This window comes from Ranitomeya variabilis, chromosome 5 (assembly GCF_051348905.1).
Source record: "Ranitomeya variabilis isolate aRanVar5 chromosome 5, aRanVar5.hap1, whole genome shotgun sequence".
Taxonomy (NCBI): Eukaryota; Metazoa; Chordata; class Amphibia; order Anura; family Dendrobatidae; genus Ranitomeya; species Ranitomeya variabilis.
Window position 1 is genome coordinate 117,119,572 of NC_135236.1, and position 17,584 is coordinate 117,137,155.

The following is a 17,584-nucleotide window of genomic DNA, read 5'->3' on the forward strand; positions in this document are numbered from 1 at the left end:
TCCTCCCAGGATCGCCGTGGAAGAACCTCTGGCCCTGTTGTCCAGAGACCCGCTGTAATTCCACCCGCAGCACCACTTTCCCAGTCATCCACACACTCCCAGCCCAGTCTACAGCCATCGGTAGTACAGGCATGGGAGAAAAGGCGGCCTTTCTCGTCAAACCACCCACGAGCACAGGCTCTGACTGCAGGCATTGCCAAACTTCTTTCACTGGAAATGCTGTCATTCAGGCTGGTGGAGACTGACAGCTTCCGTGACTTGATGTCATTGGCAGTCCCACAGTACAATGTGCCCAGCCGCTTTTACTTCAGCAGGCAAGCCGTCCCTGCCCTGCACAAGCATGTGGAGGGACACATAAAACACGCGCTACTGAACGCCGTCAGTAGCAAGGTCCACCTCACCACCGATGCGTGGACCAGTCAACATGGACAGGGGCGATACCTTTCCCTCACTGCCCATTGGGTTAATGTCGTTGAGCCGGGTACAGACCGTGCGAGTGGCGCAGGACGTGTCCTGCCCACTCCAAGGATTGCAGGAATCCATTCTGTACGCATTGACTCCTCCTCTTACACCAGTTCCTCAGAATCATCGCTGCAGGAGCCGTCACAGTCCACCTCCACATGGACCCGTGATGAACGTGTACCTGTTACGACCGACATGAGCACAGCCGTGGCCAAACGTCAACAGGCCGTCTTGAAATTAATTTTTTTGGGGAATCGTAGCCACACAGCGCAGGAGCTCTGGAATGCCATCAAGCAGGAGAGCGATGTGTGGTTTGTGCCAGCGAATCTCCAGCCAGGCATGGTAGTGTGTGATAATGGCCGAAATCTGGTGGCAGCTCTGGGCCTCGGCAACCTCACTCACATCCCATGTCTGGCACATGTGCTCAATTTGGTCGTGCAGAGCTTTTTGAGGGACTATCCGGATCTTGATGCACTGCTGCACAAGGTCCGCCTAGAGTGTGCTCACTTGCGGCGTTCCAGCACGGCAAAAGCGCGCATTGCAGCTCTGCAGCGCCGACACCGCCTGCCGGAACATCGCATCATATGTGACCTACCTACCAGGTGGAATTCCACGTTACATATGTTGGAGCGGTTGTGTGAGCAGCAGCAAGCTGTAATGGAGTACCAGCTGCTTCAGGCGCAAAAAAGTCGCAGTCAGCGCCGTACAGACTTCACAACCACAGAGTGGGCCACTATGAATGACGTCTGCCAGGTTTTGCGTCCCTTTGATTATTCCACGCGGATGGCGAGTGCAGATGATGCACTAGTCAGCATGACTGTCCCCCTTATCTGCCTGCTTGAAAAATCACTGCAAGCGCTAAGGGATGATGTTGTGGAAGAGGTGGAGGATGAGGATTCACCATTTCCATCATCTTCTGGACAGTCAGCGCCACGTGGTTCCTCACAAACGCTTAGGCAGGGGACAGTTTGTGAGGAGGATGAGGAGGAGTCAATGGAGGAGGAAGACATCCGTCCAGAGGAGGGAGTTACCGAATTGTCCAGTACTCAGTGTGTACAGCGAGGGTGGGGTGATGACGAGCGGGCAGAGATCACGCCTCCAGCAGGGGACAGCGTTTCTTGGGCAGTTGGCAGTCTGCAGCACATGGTGGATTACATGCTGCAGTGCCTGAGAAACGACCGCCGCATCGCCCACATTCTCAACATGTCTGATTATTGGGTGTTCACCCTCCTCGATCCTCGCTACCGGGACAACGTAGAAAGCCTCATCACACCGTTGAACCGTGAGCGAAAAATGCGGGAGTACCAAGACACACTGGTCAATTCCATCATCTTCTCCATTCCAACTGAGAGAAGTGCTGCTAGTGCATTCCAAAGCAGCTCAGTGCGTCCAGGCAGTGGTGGAGGCTCTGCACAAAGAGGGAGCAGAAGCAGTGCCTCTGCCCAAGGCAAGACCAGTATGGCCCAACTGTGGCACAGTTTTCTGTGCCCCCCACAAAAGTCTACACCATCACAGACGGCTCCAGTCAGCAGGAGGCAACGGTTCCGTCAGATGGTGACAGACTACATGTCTTGCCCTCTTGCTGTACTCCCAGACGGCTCTTCCCCTTTCAAGTTTTGGGTCTCAAAGCTGGATACATGGCCAGAGCTAAGCCAGTATGCATTGGAGGTGCTGTCTTGCCCTGCGGCCAGTGTATTATCGGAACGTGTCTTTAGTGCTGCAGGTGGTGTACTAACTGACCGTCGCATGCGACTATCCTCCGATAACGTTGACCGGCTTACTTTCCTGAAAATGAACAAGGCCTGGATCTCGCAGGAATTTGCCACTCCTCCTCCTGATTAAATAATTAGGTCACTGTATACGTTATCCAGGTCTCCTGTTGTGTTCATCTTTCTACCACCTGAACTTAAATTCCTGTGCTCCAACACCGCCAGTTGAGGCTCAGAAGTGCCGTCTGCACAGTCAAAACATACGACCCAGTGTTATTGGGTTTCAGTAACGTCAGCTGATCCCCAGCTGTGTAGCCGGCAATGTGTCATGCGACCGCCACGCTGACACAACAACTGAAATGTAAGGGAATCTGTCCCCCCCCCCCAAGGCGTTTGTTACTGAAAGAGCCACCTTGTGCAGCAGTAATGCTGCACAAGGAAAAGGTAGCTATTTTTGTTTAGCTCCTTGCACACGCAGAACTTAACACTTATAAAATGTGTCCCCTGCAACCGTAAAACCGTCCCGGAGGTGGGACTTTCCTTCGTAATGTGACGCAGCACAGCCGTCATTCCTACCCCCCCGGCGCCGCGCACCGGCTCCTCAGCGTTGTTTTATTCCGTCCCGGAGCCTGCGCTGTTATGTTATCCCGTGGCCAGGCACACTTAGCGCTGCCCGTCTTCTGGCATCATTTGGTGTCAGGATGGCTGCGCCTGTGCGGCCGCGCTGGCAGAGAGCCCGCCTCGCAGTGTCTTCTGATTTAATCCCACTGGGGGCCTGGGATCCATGGACATGCGCAGTGCATATCTGAACCTCCACCTCTCACTCATTTCCCTATGGCTTCTTCAGACTGTTCGGTGTCAGCTGGTCCCTAATAGCATGCCACGGCCGTGACACCGCACAGTCTTAAGAAGCCGTAGGGAGGGGAGTGAGAGGCGAGGATATGCACTGCGCATGTCCATGGATCCCAGGCCCCCAGTGGGATTAAATCAGAAGACACTGCGAGGCGGGCTCTCTGCCAGCGCGGCCGCACAGGCGCAGCCATCCTGACACCAAATGATGCCAGAAGACGGGCAGCGCTAAGTGTGCCTGGCCACGGGATAACATAACAGCGCAGGCTCCGGGACGGAATAAAACAACGCTGAGGAGCCGGTGCGCGGCGCCGGGGGGGTAGGAATGACGGCTGTGCTGCGTCACATTACGAAGGAAAGTCCCACCTCCGGGACGGTTTTACGGTTGCAGGGGACACATTTTATAAGTGTTTAGTTCTGTGTTTGCAAGGAGCATAATGAAAAGAGCCACCTTTTCCTTTTGCATCTTTTGTGCTGCACAAGCTGGCTCTTTCAGCTACAAACGCCTTGGGGGGGGGTTAAAGGTTCCCTTTCGACTTTCTCAGGCTTCGGCCTACATTGTGTTCCTCTGCTTTTCCACCTGTCCCTGGGCTCCAACACCGCCAGTTGCCGTCCAGAAGTGCTGTACGCACAGTCAACAGTCGCTCCTCTGTTATTGGGGTTCAGTAACGTCAGCTGTTCCCCTGCTGTGTGTGTGGCAATCCCTCCTACCTCCTCCAACCTCCTCCTCCTCCACCTGTCCCTGGGCTCCAACACCGCCAGTTGCCGTCCAGAAGTGCTGTACGCACAGTCAACAGTCGCTCCTCTGTTATTGGGGTTCAGTAACGTCAGCTGTTCCCCTGCTGTGTGTGTGGCAATCCCTCCTACCTCCTCCAACCTCCTCCAACCTCCTCCTCCTCCACCTGTCCCTGGGCTCCAACACCGCCAGTTGCCGTCCAGAAGTGCTGTACGCACAGTCAACAGTCCCTCCTCTGTTATTGGGGTTCAGTAACGTCAGCTGTTCCCCTGCTGTGTGTGTGGCAATCCCTCCTACCTCCTCCAACCTCCTCCTCCTCCACCTGTCCCTGGGCTCCAACACCGCCAGTTGCCGTCCAGAAGTGCTGTACGCACAGTCAACAGTCGCTCCTCTGTTATTGGGGTTCAGTAACGTCAGCTGTTCCCCTGCTGTGTGTGTGGCAATCCCTCCTACCTCCTCCAACCTCCTCCTCCTCCACCTGTCCCTGGGCTCCAACACCGCCAGTTGCCATCCAGAAGTGCTGTACGCACAGTCAACAGTCCCTCCTCTGTTATTGGGGTTCAGTAACGTCAGCTGTTCCCCTGCTGTGTGTGTGGCAATCCCTCCTACCTCCTCCAACCTCCTCCTCCTCCACCTGTCCCTGGGCTCCAACACCGCCAGTTGCCGTCCAGAAGTGCTGTACGCACAGTCAACAGTCGCTCCTCTGTTATTGGGGTTCAGTAACGTCAGCTGTTCCCCTGCTGTGTGTGTGGCAATCCCTCCTACCTCCTCCAACCTCCTCCTCCTCCACCTGTCCCTGGGCTCCAACACCGCCAGTTGCCGTCCAGAAGTGCTGTACGCACAGTCAACAGTCCCTCCTCTGTTATTGGGGTTCAGTAACGTCAGCTGTTCCCCTGCTGTGTGTGTGGCAATCCCTCCTACCTCCTCCAACCTCCTCCTCCTCCACCTGTCCCTGGGCTCCAACACCGCCAGTTGCCGTCCAGAAGTGCTGTACGCACAGTCAACAGTCCCTCCTCTGTTATTGGGGTTCAGTAACGTCAGCTGTTCCCCTGCTGTGTGTGTGGCAATCCCTCCTACCTCCTCCAACCTCCTCCTCCTCCTCCACCTGTCCCTGGGCTCCAACACCGCCAGTTGCCGTCCAGAAGTGCTGTACGCACAGTCAACAGTCCCTCCTCTGTTATTGGGGTTCAGTAACGTCAGCTGTTCCCCTGCTGTGTGTGTGGCAATCCCTCCTACCTCCTCCAACCTCCTCCTCCTCCACCTGTCCCTGGGCTCCAACACCGCCAGTTGCCGTCCAGAAGTGCTGTACGCACAGTCAACAGTCGCTCCTCTGTTATTGGGGTTCAGTAACGTCAGCTGTTCCCCTGCTGTGTGTGTGGCAATCCCTCCTACCTCCTCCAACCTCCTCCTCCTCCACCTGTCCCTGGGCTCCAACACCGCCAGTTGCCGTCCAGAAGTGCTGTACGCACAGTCAACAGTCCCTCCTCTGTTATTGGGGTTCAGTAACGTCAGCTGTTCCCCTGCTGTGTGTGTGGCAATCCCTCCTACCTCCTCCAACCTCCTCCTCCTCCACCTGTCCCTGGGCTCCAACACCGCCAGTTGCCGTCCAGAAGTGCTGTACGCACAGTCAACAGTCCCTCCTCTGTTATTGGGGTTCAGTAACGTCAGCTGTTCCCCTGCTGTGTGTGTGGCAATCCCTCCTACCTCCTCCAACCTCCTCCTCCTCCACCTGTCCCTGGGCTCCAACACCGCCAGTTGCCGTCCAGAAGTGCTGTACGCACAGTCAACAGTCCCTCCTCTGTTATTGGGGTTCAGTAACGTCAGCTGTTCCCCTGCTGTGTGTGTGGCAATCCCTCCTACCTCCTCCAACCTCCTCCTCCTCCACCTGTCCCTGGGCTCCAACACCGCCAGTTGCCGTCCAGAAGTGCTGTACGCACAGTCAACAGTCCCTCCTCTGTTATTGGGGTTCAGTAACGTCAGCTGTTCCCCTGCTGTGTGTGTGGCAATCCCTCCTACCTCCTCCAACCTCCTCCTCCTCCACCTGTCCCTGGGCTCCAACACCGCCAGTTGCCGTCCAGAAGTGCTGTACGCACAGTCAACAGTCGCTCCTCTGTTATTGGGGTTCAGTAACGTCAGCTGTTCCCCTGCTGTGTGTGTGGCAATCCCTCCTACCTCCTCCAACCTCCTCCTCCTCCACCTGTCCCTGGGCTCCAACACCGCCAGTTGCCGTCCAGAAGTGCTGTACGCACAGTCAACAGTCCCTCCTCTGTTATTGGGGTTCAGTAACGTCAGCTGTTCCCCTGCTGTGTGTGTGGCAATCCCTCCTACCTCCTCCAACCTCCTCCTCCTCCACCTGTCCCTGGGCTCCAACACCGCCAGTTGCCGTCCAGAAGTGCTGTACGCACAGTCAACAGTCGCTCCTCTGTTATTGGGGTTCAGTAACGTCAGCTGTTCCCCTGCTGTGTGTGTGGCAATCCCTCCTACCTCCTCCAACCTCCTCCTCCTCCTCCACCTGTCCCTGGGCTCCAACACCGCCAGTTGCCGTCCAGAAGTGCTGTACGCACAGTCAACAGTCCCTCCTCTGTTATTGGGGTTCAGTAACGTCAGCTGTTCCCCTGCTGTGTGTGTGGCAATCCCTCCTACCTCCTCCAACCTCCTCCTCCTCCACCTGTCCCTGGGCTCCAACACCGCCAGTTGCCGTCCAGAAGTGCTGTACGCACAGTCAACAGTCCCTCCTCTGTTATTGGGGTTCAGTAACGTCAGCTGTTCCCCTGCTGTGTGTGTGGCAATCCCTCCTACCTCCTCCAACCTCCTCCAACCTCCTCCTCCTCCACCTGTCCCTGGGCTCCAACACCGCCAGTTGCCGTCCAGAAGTGCTGTACGCACAGAGCCAAACACCTCGCCAATGTGTTAGTGGGGTTCAGCACCGCCAGCTGTTCCCCTGCTGTGTATACGGCAACGTGTACTGCGACCGCCACGCAGTCACAACAAGTTTACTTTAAGGGAACCTGTCCCCCCCCCCCCCAGGCGTTTGTTACTGAAGGAGCCACCTTGTGCAGCAGTAATGATGCAAAGGGAAAAAGTGCCTCTTTTCGTGGTGCTCCTTGCACATGCGGAACCTAACAGTTATGAAATGTGTCCCATCACAGCGTAAAACCGTCCGGTAGGTGGAACTTTCCTTTGTCGTGTGACGCAGCACAGCCATCATTTTTACCCCCTTGGCGCCGTGCGCCGCCTCCTCAGCGTTGTTTGAATCTGTCCCGGAGCCTGCGCTGTTAGGTTAGCCCTTGGCCATGCACACATTTTGCGCTGCCCGTCTTCTGACATCATTTGGTGTCAGGCTGGCTGCGCCTGTGCGGGTGCGCTGGCCGAGATCCCGCCTCGCAGTGTCGTCTAATGTAATCCCACCGCGGGCCTGTGATCCGTGCCCGTGCGCAGTGCATATCCTCGCCTCTCACTCCCCTCCCTACGGCTTCTTCAGACTGTGCGATGTCAGCTGGTCCCTAATAGCATGCCACGGCCGTGACACCGCACAGTCTGAAAAAGCCGTAGGGAGGGGAGTGAGAGGCGAGGATATGCACTGCGCACGGGCACGGATCACAGGCCCGCGGTGGGATTACATTAGACGACACTGCGAGGCGGGATCTCGGCCAGCGCACCCGCACAGGCGCAGCCAGCCTGACACCAAATGATGTCAGAAGACGGGCAGCGCAAAATGTGTGCATGGCCAAGGGCTAACCTAACAGCGCAGGCTCCGGGACAGATTCAAACAACGCTGAGGAGGCGGCGCACGGCGCCAAGGGGGTAAAAATGATGGCTGTGCTGCGTCACACGACAAAGGAAAGTTCCACCTACCGGACGGTTTTACGCTGTGAGGGGACACATTTCATAACTGTTAGGTTCCGCATGTGCAAGGACCATAATTAAAAGAGCTAAGTTTACCTTTTCCAGCATTAGTGCTGTACACAATGGCTCTTTCAGCTACAAACGCCTGGGGGGGGGGGGGGGTTAAAGGTTTCCTTTCAACTTGCTCGAGTGCAGGCTTCGGCCTACACTCCGCTCCCCCTGCTCCTCCTGCTGACCCTGGGCTCTAACACCGCCAGTTGGGGCCCGGTACTGCTAGCTGCACAGAGAAAAACACCAGCCAATGTGTCAGTGGGGTTCAGCACCGCCAGCTGTTCCCCTGCTGTGCAGCCGGCATCGTGTCCTGCAAAAGCCACGCAGACACAAGAACTGAAATTGAAGGGAACCTGTCCCCCCTCCCCCAGGCGTTTTTACGTTATCCAGCCACCTTGTACAGCGGTAATGCTGCATGTGTGCAAGGTGGCTCAGAAACGTATTCTCCTCGCACATGTGGAACTGAAAACACGTCTGCAATGTGTCCTCTGTGTGACCATTTAACCGTCCCGGTGGTGTGACTTTCCTTTGTAATGACACGCTGCAACCCCCTTGGTAGCGCTGCCCGTCTTCTGGCATCATTGTTTGGCTGGCTGCGCCTCTGCGGCCGCCCTGACCCACACAACGCCCCTCGGTGTCTTATTTATTGGGACTGCGAGGGTGTGATTGATGGGCAGGATCAGTGCATCAGTTCGCCTGTCCCTCCTCTCCTTCCGCCTTCTTCGGACTGTGCGGCTTCATGGCCGTGGCATGCGATAAGGGATCAGATGACGCCGCACAGTCTGAAGCGGGTGTAAGGACCCGAGTGTGAGAGGCCAACATATGTGCTGCGCCAGGCCCTGAATCCCAGCCCCGCAGTGTTTTTACAATGTTAAGACACTGCGGGGCTGGGATTCATGGTCATCGCGAACCGCACCGGCCGACATTAAATGATGTCAGAAGATGGGCAGCGCTAACAGCGCTAGGCCAGGGGATAACACGACAGCGCAGACTCCTGTACAGCAAATAACAACGCTCAGGAGGCTGCACCCAGCACCAAGGTGGGATTCTTGACATCTGTGCTGCGTCTCATTACAAAGGGAACTCGCGCCTCCAACACAGTTTGACTGTATAAAGGGCTAAATGTTATACGTGTTTCATTCAGCGTGTGCAAGGAGCGAAATTAAAAGAGCAACCTTTGACTTGTGCAGCACTACTGCTGCATAAGCTGTGGCTCTTCTACTTTGTAACCCCTGAGGGGGGGTTAAAGGTTACCTTTGAAATTGGTTCAAGTAGGCTTCGGCCTACACTCTGCTCCCCCTGCAGAGCCCGGGCTCCAACACCGCTAGTTGCTGTCCGGAAGTGCTGGCTGCACAGAGCCAAACACCTCGCCAATGTGTCAGTGGGGTCCAGCACCGCCAGCTGTTCCCCTGCTGTGTAGCCGGCAACGTGTCCTGCGACCGCCACGCAGACACAACAGACCCAAAGCTGCCGCCAGTGCAGGCTTCGGCCTACACTCCCCTCCCCCTGCTCCTGCTCCTCCTCCTCCTGCTGACCCTGGGCTCTAACAAACCGCCAGTTGGGGCCCAGATGTGCTAGCTGCACAGAGAAAAACACCAGCCAATGTGTCAGTGGGGTCCAGCACCGCCAGCTGTTCCCCTGCTGTGCAGCCGGCATCGTGTCCTGCAAAAGCCACGCAGACACAAGAACTGAAATTGAAGGGAACCTGTCCCCCCTCCCCCAGGCGTTTTTACGTTATCCAGCCACCTTGTACAGCGGTAATGCTGCATGTGTGCAAGGTGGCTCAGAAACGTATTCTCCTCGCACATGTGGAACTGAAAACACGTCTGCAATGTGTCCTCTGTGTGACCATTTAACCGTCCCGGTGGTGTGACTTTCCTTTGTAATGACACGCTGCAACCCCCTTGGTAGCGCTGCCCGTCTTCTGGCATCATTGTTTGGCTGGCTGCGCCTCTGCGGCCGCCCTGACCCACACAACGCCCCTCGGTGTCTTATTTATTGGGACTGCGAGGGTGTGATTGATGGGCAGGATCAGTGCATCAGTTCGCCTGTCCCTCCTCTCCTTCCACCTTCTTCGGACTGTGCGGCTTCATGGCCGTGGCATGCGATAAGGGATCAGATGACGCCGCACAGTCTGAAGCGGGTGTAAGGACCCGAGTGTGAGAGGCCAACATATGTGCTGCGCCAGGCCCTGAATCCCAGCCCCGCAGTGTTTTTACAATGTTAAGACACTGCAGGGCTGGGATTCATGGTCATCGCGAACCGCACCGGCCGACATTAAATGATGTCAGAAGATGGGCAGCGCTAACAGCGCTAGGCCAGGGGATAACACGACAGCGCAGACTCCTGTACAGCAAATAACAACGCTCAGGAGGCTGCACCCAGCACCAAGGTGGGATTCTTGACATCTGTGCTGCGTCTCATTACAAAGGGAACTCGCGCCTCCAACACAGTTTGACTGTATAAAGGGCTAAATGTTATACGTGTTTCATTCAGCGTGTGCAAGGAGCGAAATTAAAAGAGCAACCTTTGACTTGTGCAGCACTACTGCTGCATAAGCTGTGGCTCTTCTACTTTCTAACCCCTGAGGGGGGGTTAAAGGTTACCTTTGAAATTGGTTCAAGTAGGCTTCGGCCTACACTCTGCTCCCCCTGCAGAGCCCGGGCTCCAACACCGCTAGTTGCTGTCCGGAAGTGCTGGCTGCACAGAGCCAAACACCTCGCCAATGTGTCAGTGGGGTCCAGCACCGCCAGCTGTTCCCCTGCTGTGTAGCCGGCAACGTGTCCTGCGACCGCCACGCAGACACAACAGACCCAAAGCTGCCGCCAGTGCAGGCTTCGGCCTACACTCCCCTCCCCCTGCTCCTGCTCCTCCTCCTCCTGCTGACCCTGGGCTCTAACAAACCGCCAGTTGGGGCCCAGATGTGCTAGCTGCACAGAGAAAAACACCAGCCAATGTGTCAGTGGGGTCCAGCACCGCCAGCTGTTCCCCTGCTGTGCAGCCGGCAACGTGTCCTGCAAAAGCCACGCAGACACAAGAACTGAAATTGAAGGGAACCTGTCCCCCCTCCCCCAGGCGTTTTTACGTTATCCAGCCACCTTGTACAGCGGTAATGCTGCATGTGTGCAAGGTGGCTCAGAAACGTATTCTCCTCGCACATGTGGAACTGAAAACACGTCTGCAATGTGTCCTCTGTGTGACCATTTAACCGTCCCGGTGGTGTGACTTTCCTTTGTAATGACACGCTGCAACCCCCTTGGTAGCGCTGCCCGTCTTCTGGCATCATTGTTTGGCTGGCTGCGCCTCTGCGGCCGCCCTGACCCACACAACGCCCCTCGGTGTCTTATTTATTGGGACTGCGAGGGTGTGATTGATGGGCAGGATCAGTGCATCAGTTCGCCTGTCCCTCCTCTCCTTCCGCCTTCTTCGGACTGTGCGGCTTCATGGCCGTGGCATGCGATAAGGGATCAGATGACGCCGCACAGTCTGAAGCGGGTGTAAGGACCCGAGTGTGAGAGGCCAACATATGTGCTGCGCCAGGCCCTGAATCCCAGCCCCGCAGTGTTTTTACAATGTTAAGACACTGCGGGGCTGGGATTCATGGTCATCGCGAACCGCACCGGCCGACATTAAATGATGTCAGAAGATGGGCAGCGCTAACAGCGCTAGGCCAGGGGATAACACGACAGCGCAGACTCCTGTACAGCAAATAACAACGCTCAGGAGGCTGCACCCAGCACCAAGGTGGGATTCTTGACATCTGTGCTGCGTCTCATTACAAAGGGAACTCGCGCCTCCAACACAGTTTGACTGTATAAAGGGCTAAATGTTATACGTGTTTCATTCAGCGTGTGCAAGGAGCGAAATTAAAAGAGCAACCTTTGACTTGTGCAGCACTACTGCTGCATAAGCTGTGGCTCTTCTACTTTCTAACCCCTGAGGGGGGGTTAAAAATTACCTTTGAAATTGGTTCAAGTAGGCTTCGGCCTACACTCTGCTCCCCCTGCAGAGCCCGGGCTCCAACACCGCTAGTTGCTGTCCGGAAGTGCTGGCTGCACAGAGCCAAACACCTCGCCAATGTGTCAGTGGGGTCCAGCACCGCCAGCTGTTCCCCTGCTGTGTAGCCGGCAACGTGTCCTGCGACCGCCACGCAGACACAACAGACCCAAAGCTGCCGCCAGTGCAGGCTTCGGCCTACACTCCCCTCCCCCTGCTCCTGCTCCTCCTCCTCCTGCTGACCCTGGGCTCTAACAAACCGCCAGTTGGGGCCCAGATGTGCTAGCTGCACAGAGAAAAACACCAGCCAATGTGTCAGTGGGGTCCAGCACCGCCAGCTGTTCCCCTGCTGTGCAGCCGGCAACGTGTCCTGCAAAAGCCACGCAGACACTTGCTCTTGGACCTTCTGCTCCCCATCCTGGTTCCAGTACCGTCAGCTGGTTCCGGGCAGAGCCTTTGGCTTAGGTGCCTCCCTTTGGTATCCGAGTTCCACCAACGTCAGGTGGTCCTTGGTAGTGCTTTCAGGCACGGGTACCTCCTGCTTAGTAACCGGGTTCCAGTAACGTCAGCTGGTCCTCGGTAGTTCCATTGGCTCTTGGACCTTCGGCTACCCATCCGGGTTCCAGCACCGTCAGCTGGTTCTCGGCAGTGTCTTTTGCTCTTGTACCTTCTGCTCCCCATCCTGGTTCCAGTACCGTCAGCTGGTTCCGGGCAGAGCCTTTGGCTTAGGTGCCTCCCTCTGGGTATCTGAGTTCCACCAACGTCAGGTGGTCCTTGGTAGTGCTTTCAGCACAGGTACCTCCTGCTTAGTAACCGGGTTCCAGTAACGTCAGCTGGTCCTCGGTAGTTCCATTGGCTCTTGGACCTTCGGGTAGCCATCCGAGTTCCAGTTCCATCAGCTGGTTCTCGGCATTTTCTCAGCCTTCTTGTACCTTCTGCTACATTTCCAAGTTCAAGAGACTAAACACGATGACCCGGAAGACCACCCCTAAGATGACGACGACACCAGAGACGACAACCACCGTGATGACGACGACCCTGGAGACGATGACCCTGAAGACCACCCCGATGACGACGACCCCGGAGACCACCCCGATGACGACGACCCCGGAGACGACGACCCTGGAGACGACGACGACCTGGAAGACCGAGAAGCAGAAGAACAAGAGGCTGCAGAACAAAGAGCAGAAGGACATTAAGCATAACACAAAATATCAGAGCAAAAAATATTATGTAAATTATAAGCAGAAGAAGACTAAGCAGTGTATGGGGGTGAGTCCGTTCCTCCTCGTGGTGCCCCTGGATAAAGCCTGATGCTGCAGGCCAAACTGAACGCGGACAAATGTAACTGTTTTGTGACAGGCAGAACGGAAGGTGTAATCTTCAAACTTTTATAGATAACAACTACGGGAATGCCTGTCACAAATAAGAATATGATGAAGAAGTAGAATATGATGAAGATAATAGTAAACTAAAAACAATATGAACAATGTAACCCAAAAAATAATAGGTAGAAGATGAAGAAGAAGATGAATAAGGTGAAGAAGTTGATGTCAAAGAAGCTGATGATGAGGATAATTAAGAAGAAAGCGTGGGAGAAGTAAAAAAAAAGGTGAAGGGCGTGGAAGCAGTGAAACATCAATATCTGACATTAAAAAAAAAATTAACATAGTCAAATTCTTTCTAACGCCGAACGTCATAAAAAAAAACGCAAAATCCTGCTATTCTATTACATTGGGCTAAACCTCTGTGCCTTTAATATCTCCGCCACGTCCCCCAATACATCCTACATTATTCTTAGTTGTTTTCCTTCATGTAGAATGAACCTACAAGTGTATAAAGGGTTTCTTTTAATTCCGATATTTTCGTCCCATTGACTTGTATTGGTATCGGGTATCGGTATCGGATTGGATCCGATATTTTGCCGGTATCGGCCGATACTTTCCGATACCGATACTTTCAAGTATCGGACGGTATCGCTCAACACTACTGGTGATCACTATGTTAAAGGATATAGTAACCATTACCAATAATGTTTCTAACAATTAGAATGGCAATCAGGTATAATGTGATGTATTGATCTGAAATGTATACTTGCCGCAGTTATTTTACGCTAATAAAGAAGAAAACAAATCCAGCTCACTGTATCTGCTTGATCCCTCAGGAGTATGAAGCAAACGTCACTTAATATAACTATAGCAATCAAAATGAGTAGAAAGGGGATCCAGCTCAACGGGTCAAAAGAATCTTAAAATGTATTAACACATTGTTAAAACATCTTCACATTCATCTGTAGTCACTAAAGCAGAATATCAAAACATCAACGCGTTTTGAGTTGATGAGTGAGGTCGCAGAGGGCACCAGAAACACGTTGATATTTTGAAATTCTATTTTACCGACTACAGATCATAGAATGATAGTCATAGAATAGAGGTGGAAGGGACCTCCAGGGTCGTGTCCAACCCCCTGCTCAATGCAGGATTCACTAAACCATCTCAGAAAGATGTCTGTCCAGCCACTGTTTGAAGACTTCCATTGAAGGAGAACTCACCACCTCTCGTGACAGCCTGGCTCACTTGTTGATCACCTGTCAAAAAGTTTTTTCTAATATCGAATCTGTATCTTCTTCCTTTCAGTTTCATCCCATTGCTTCTAGTCTTTCTTTGTGCAAATGAGAGTAAAGTTGATCCCTCTAGATTTATGTGAAGACATTTTAACAATGTATTCATAAAATTGAAGATTTTTCTATCCGTTGAGCTGGATTCTATTTGAAATGTGTGTTGTACTTTCCAGTGTTATAAATGTAGATGCCATTTTCATGACTCTAGAATTTCTCTTGGTTAAATACACCAAATGGTCCCGTAATTACCCCCAAAAGATTCTGCTTTTAACTGAAGACAATCCTCATCTGTACACTGCATATAAAAAGTGGTACCAAACAGAGGAACCATCGAGAAGTGTCTGAAGCCGATTTATTGTAGGTGAGTACAGTTCAGCATATACTTTGTACGGGAAAGCAGCACACACATTTGTATAGGAAATGCCCTTTAATGTCACAAACAACCCTAAAGAAACAGAGCAAATGTATTTTTCTAGAGTCGGTGCTACCAGCAAAAGTTTAGCACAATAATTTCAATCGGCATTTACTTTGTAACCATTATGCTTTCCTTCTCGCTAGACACAAGGTAAATGAATGGCCGTGGGCTGGACGGCTCCGCACTCCCTTCTGCATGCATCTTGTTCAAGGAAATGAGGTTGAACGGCTAAATTCCCCGTCGCCACACTGGAGAGCCTGTAATGTGTGTAGCCTGGGGTGAAAGCCACGATGGATAGGGAGACCAGGCCGATGCAAATAGCATTGGTTTAATTAGGCCAAACGTCTGGAGAGCAGAAAAATGAGCTGCCATCAAAACCTTGCTACTCTAGGCAAAAACATTGAGGCTCGATACAGTCAGACAATGGATGAACAAGTGTTAGAAGAGAGCTATCATAATAAATATGAACTGGGTTCAATTTCCTGAAAGCATAAGCGATAATATAATAATTATGATTTTGTGGTACAAGAATTTTGCCAATGTCAATGTAAAAATGGTGTGCTAACTTTCCTCTTTAGAATTTTTTAAAAATGGCCAAAAAGTCTATGCTGAGGCTGATCTCACATGTCCAGTAATCATTTGTATAAAACAGATCCAGTAAATGAAAATACATTACTAGTTTCAAACTGATGAGAAGACTGATGCACTTGAAATGGATCCATTCACATTGGCTTCATTGGTTTAACAATTGGAACCAGCTGCAATCATTTTTTTTTTAGCCAGACAAATTGATTGCTGCTGGATCTATTTGTAAAATCGTTGAACTGTTCACACATACAATCTTTGGTGATCTTGATACTTGGAACTCAAGTCACATGAGTTAGAAGAGGTCCGGAACGGAGTTGGTATCCGAGGAAGATGCCAACTGTTAATTATATTAATCAATCAATAGCAGACATAGACACAAGAGGGCTCCTGTACAAGAACAATATATGGGCCCTTTGCAGTCCACTATCTCATCCAAATGCACAATTCCACCTATTTTAGAGCTGAAAATGGGCCACTTAATACTTGGACCCCTGTGTGGCTGCACAGATTGCACCAATGATATGTCTGCCCCTAATTTTAATGCACCTACACTCTACTACACATGTATTTAAAAAGCTTTAGGGAATAAAAGTTTTGTTGAGAGTGGTACTCTAATGAAATGTTCCTAAAATGAAAGGTGAACACATCTCTATGCACTACCTGTAGTTTCATATGTTGCGAAAAATTGCTGCACAGAAGATGATGGAGGGACGATGGAGCCAAAAGCCCAAAACTAGAAGTTGCAAAATGTGTTGTCTATGAAAGTGATTTTAGGGTTCTTTAGAGATTAGCAATTTCATAATGAAACAGAAAGTTTCCAATTGTGCCATGAACCCTGGACAGTTTTTAGGATATTTTTACAACTGCATTTTAAGGGTACGTGCCCACATATTTATGGAGCCGCAAAACCGCAGCGGCCAGATGTTACAGCATAGTGAATGGGATTTTTAGAAATTCCATGTCGACTATGCGACTATGTGCACCTGCGGATCACTGTGGAAACCGGCGTGTCTTTCAGGACCGCAGCATGTCAAGTTCTCTTGCGGAACAGAAATTTAATCAATAGAAATTTATGGGATGCGGTAAATCCGCACGGTTCAGTGAGCACATGCGGATTTACCTGCATTCAATAGAACATAGCGTTTTGGACGCAGCGAAAATACGCTGCCTCCAAAGAGCTGCTATTTCCGGATCATGGGCACATAGCCAAAGGTAATCTAACTCTTTCTAATGAAATCAAGTCAGTGTGGAGTCCTAATAGCTACACTCCATAGAAAGAAATACAGAATACCTACTCCTGGACGGAAAGAAAACTCACAAATGTCACCTATTGGAGGTGACTACCACATAAGTGAATATGAATGCGCTCAATAACACTTGTAACATTGCAAGGGACATTAGTCTAGCCAGAGTTTCATCTGTAGACAGCTATATCATGGTAATTACTACTCATCAGTGCAGAGCAAGATTTGACTGCCTGAATTAGATGCTCATGGTGTAGCTTTAAAGGGGTTTTCTCACAAAGTACATTTTAATTAATAGATGTTGGAATAAAAATAAGTTCCATAATTGGATGTGTTAAAAAAATGTTCCTGTGCTGAGATAATCTTATAAATGTGCCCCTGCTGAGTACTGTGTAATGGTTGTGTCTGACCGTACAGGAACATGGTCTGATCATACCACAGCTCCTGGGCAGGGGAGGAAGCAAATGAGTATACAGACAGGATAGCAGAGGATAGCAGGGGATAGCAAATTGTTATTTTTGTGGGGCAAGACATTTCATTGCCTTTTTTAAGGAATAATAATAATAGTAATAATTTTTATTTATATAGCGCCAACATATTCCGCAGCACTTTACAATTAAGCGGGGACATGTACAGACAATAAATTTAATACAAGTTAAGACAATTTAAACAGTGACATTAGGTGTGAGGTCCCTGCTCGCAAGCTTACAATCAACAAGGAAATGAGGGGGGGACACAATAGGTGAAAAGTGCTTGTTATTTCAGGTCTGGCAATTATAATAAATAGGGATTTTCATACAAAGCTGCATGATCCGGTCATCAGCCCGAGTGTTTAAGTGCAATAGTCAAGTGTCAAGTGCAGTTATCGTGTGCATGGAGGGTGTGGAGACAGATGAATAGTAGGGTTCAGATTCAGAATAATATTTGGAAGGAGGGAACAGAGCAAAGTTAGTTTACAAGGAATGTTTTACTTCAAAGAAAGAATCAGCTGTGCTGTCCTATCTGTATATTCTTTTGCTTCCTCCCCTGCCCAGGAGCTGTGGTATGATCAAACAATGTCTCTGCACA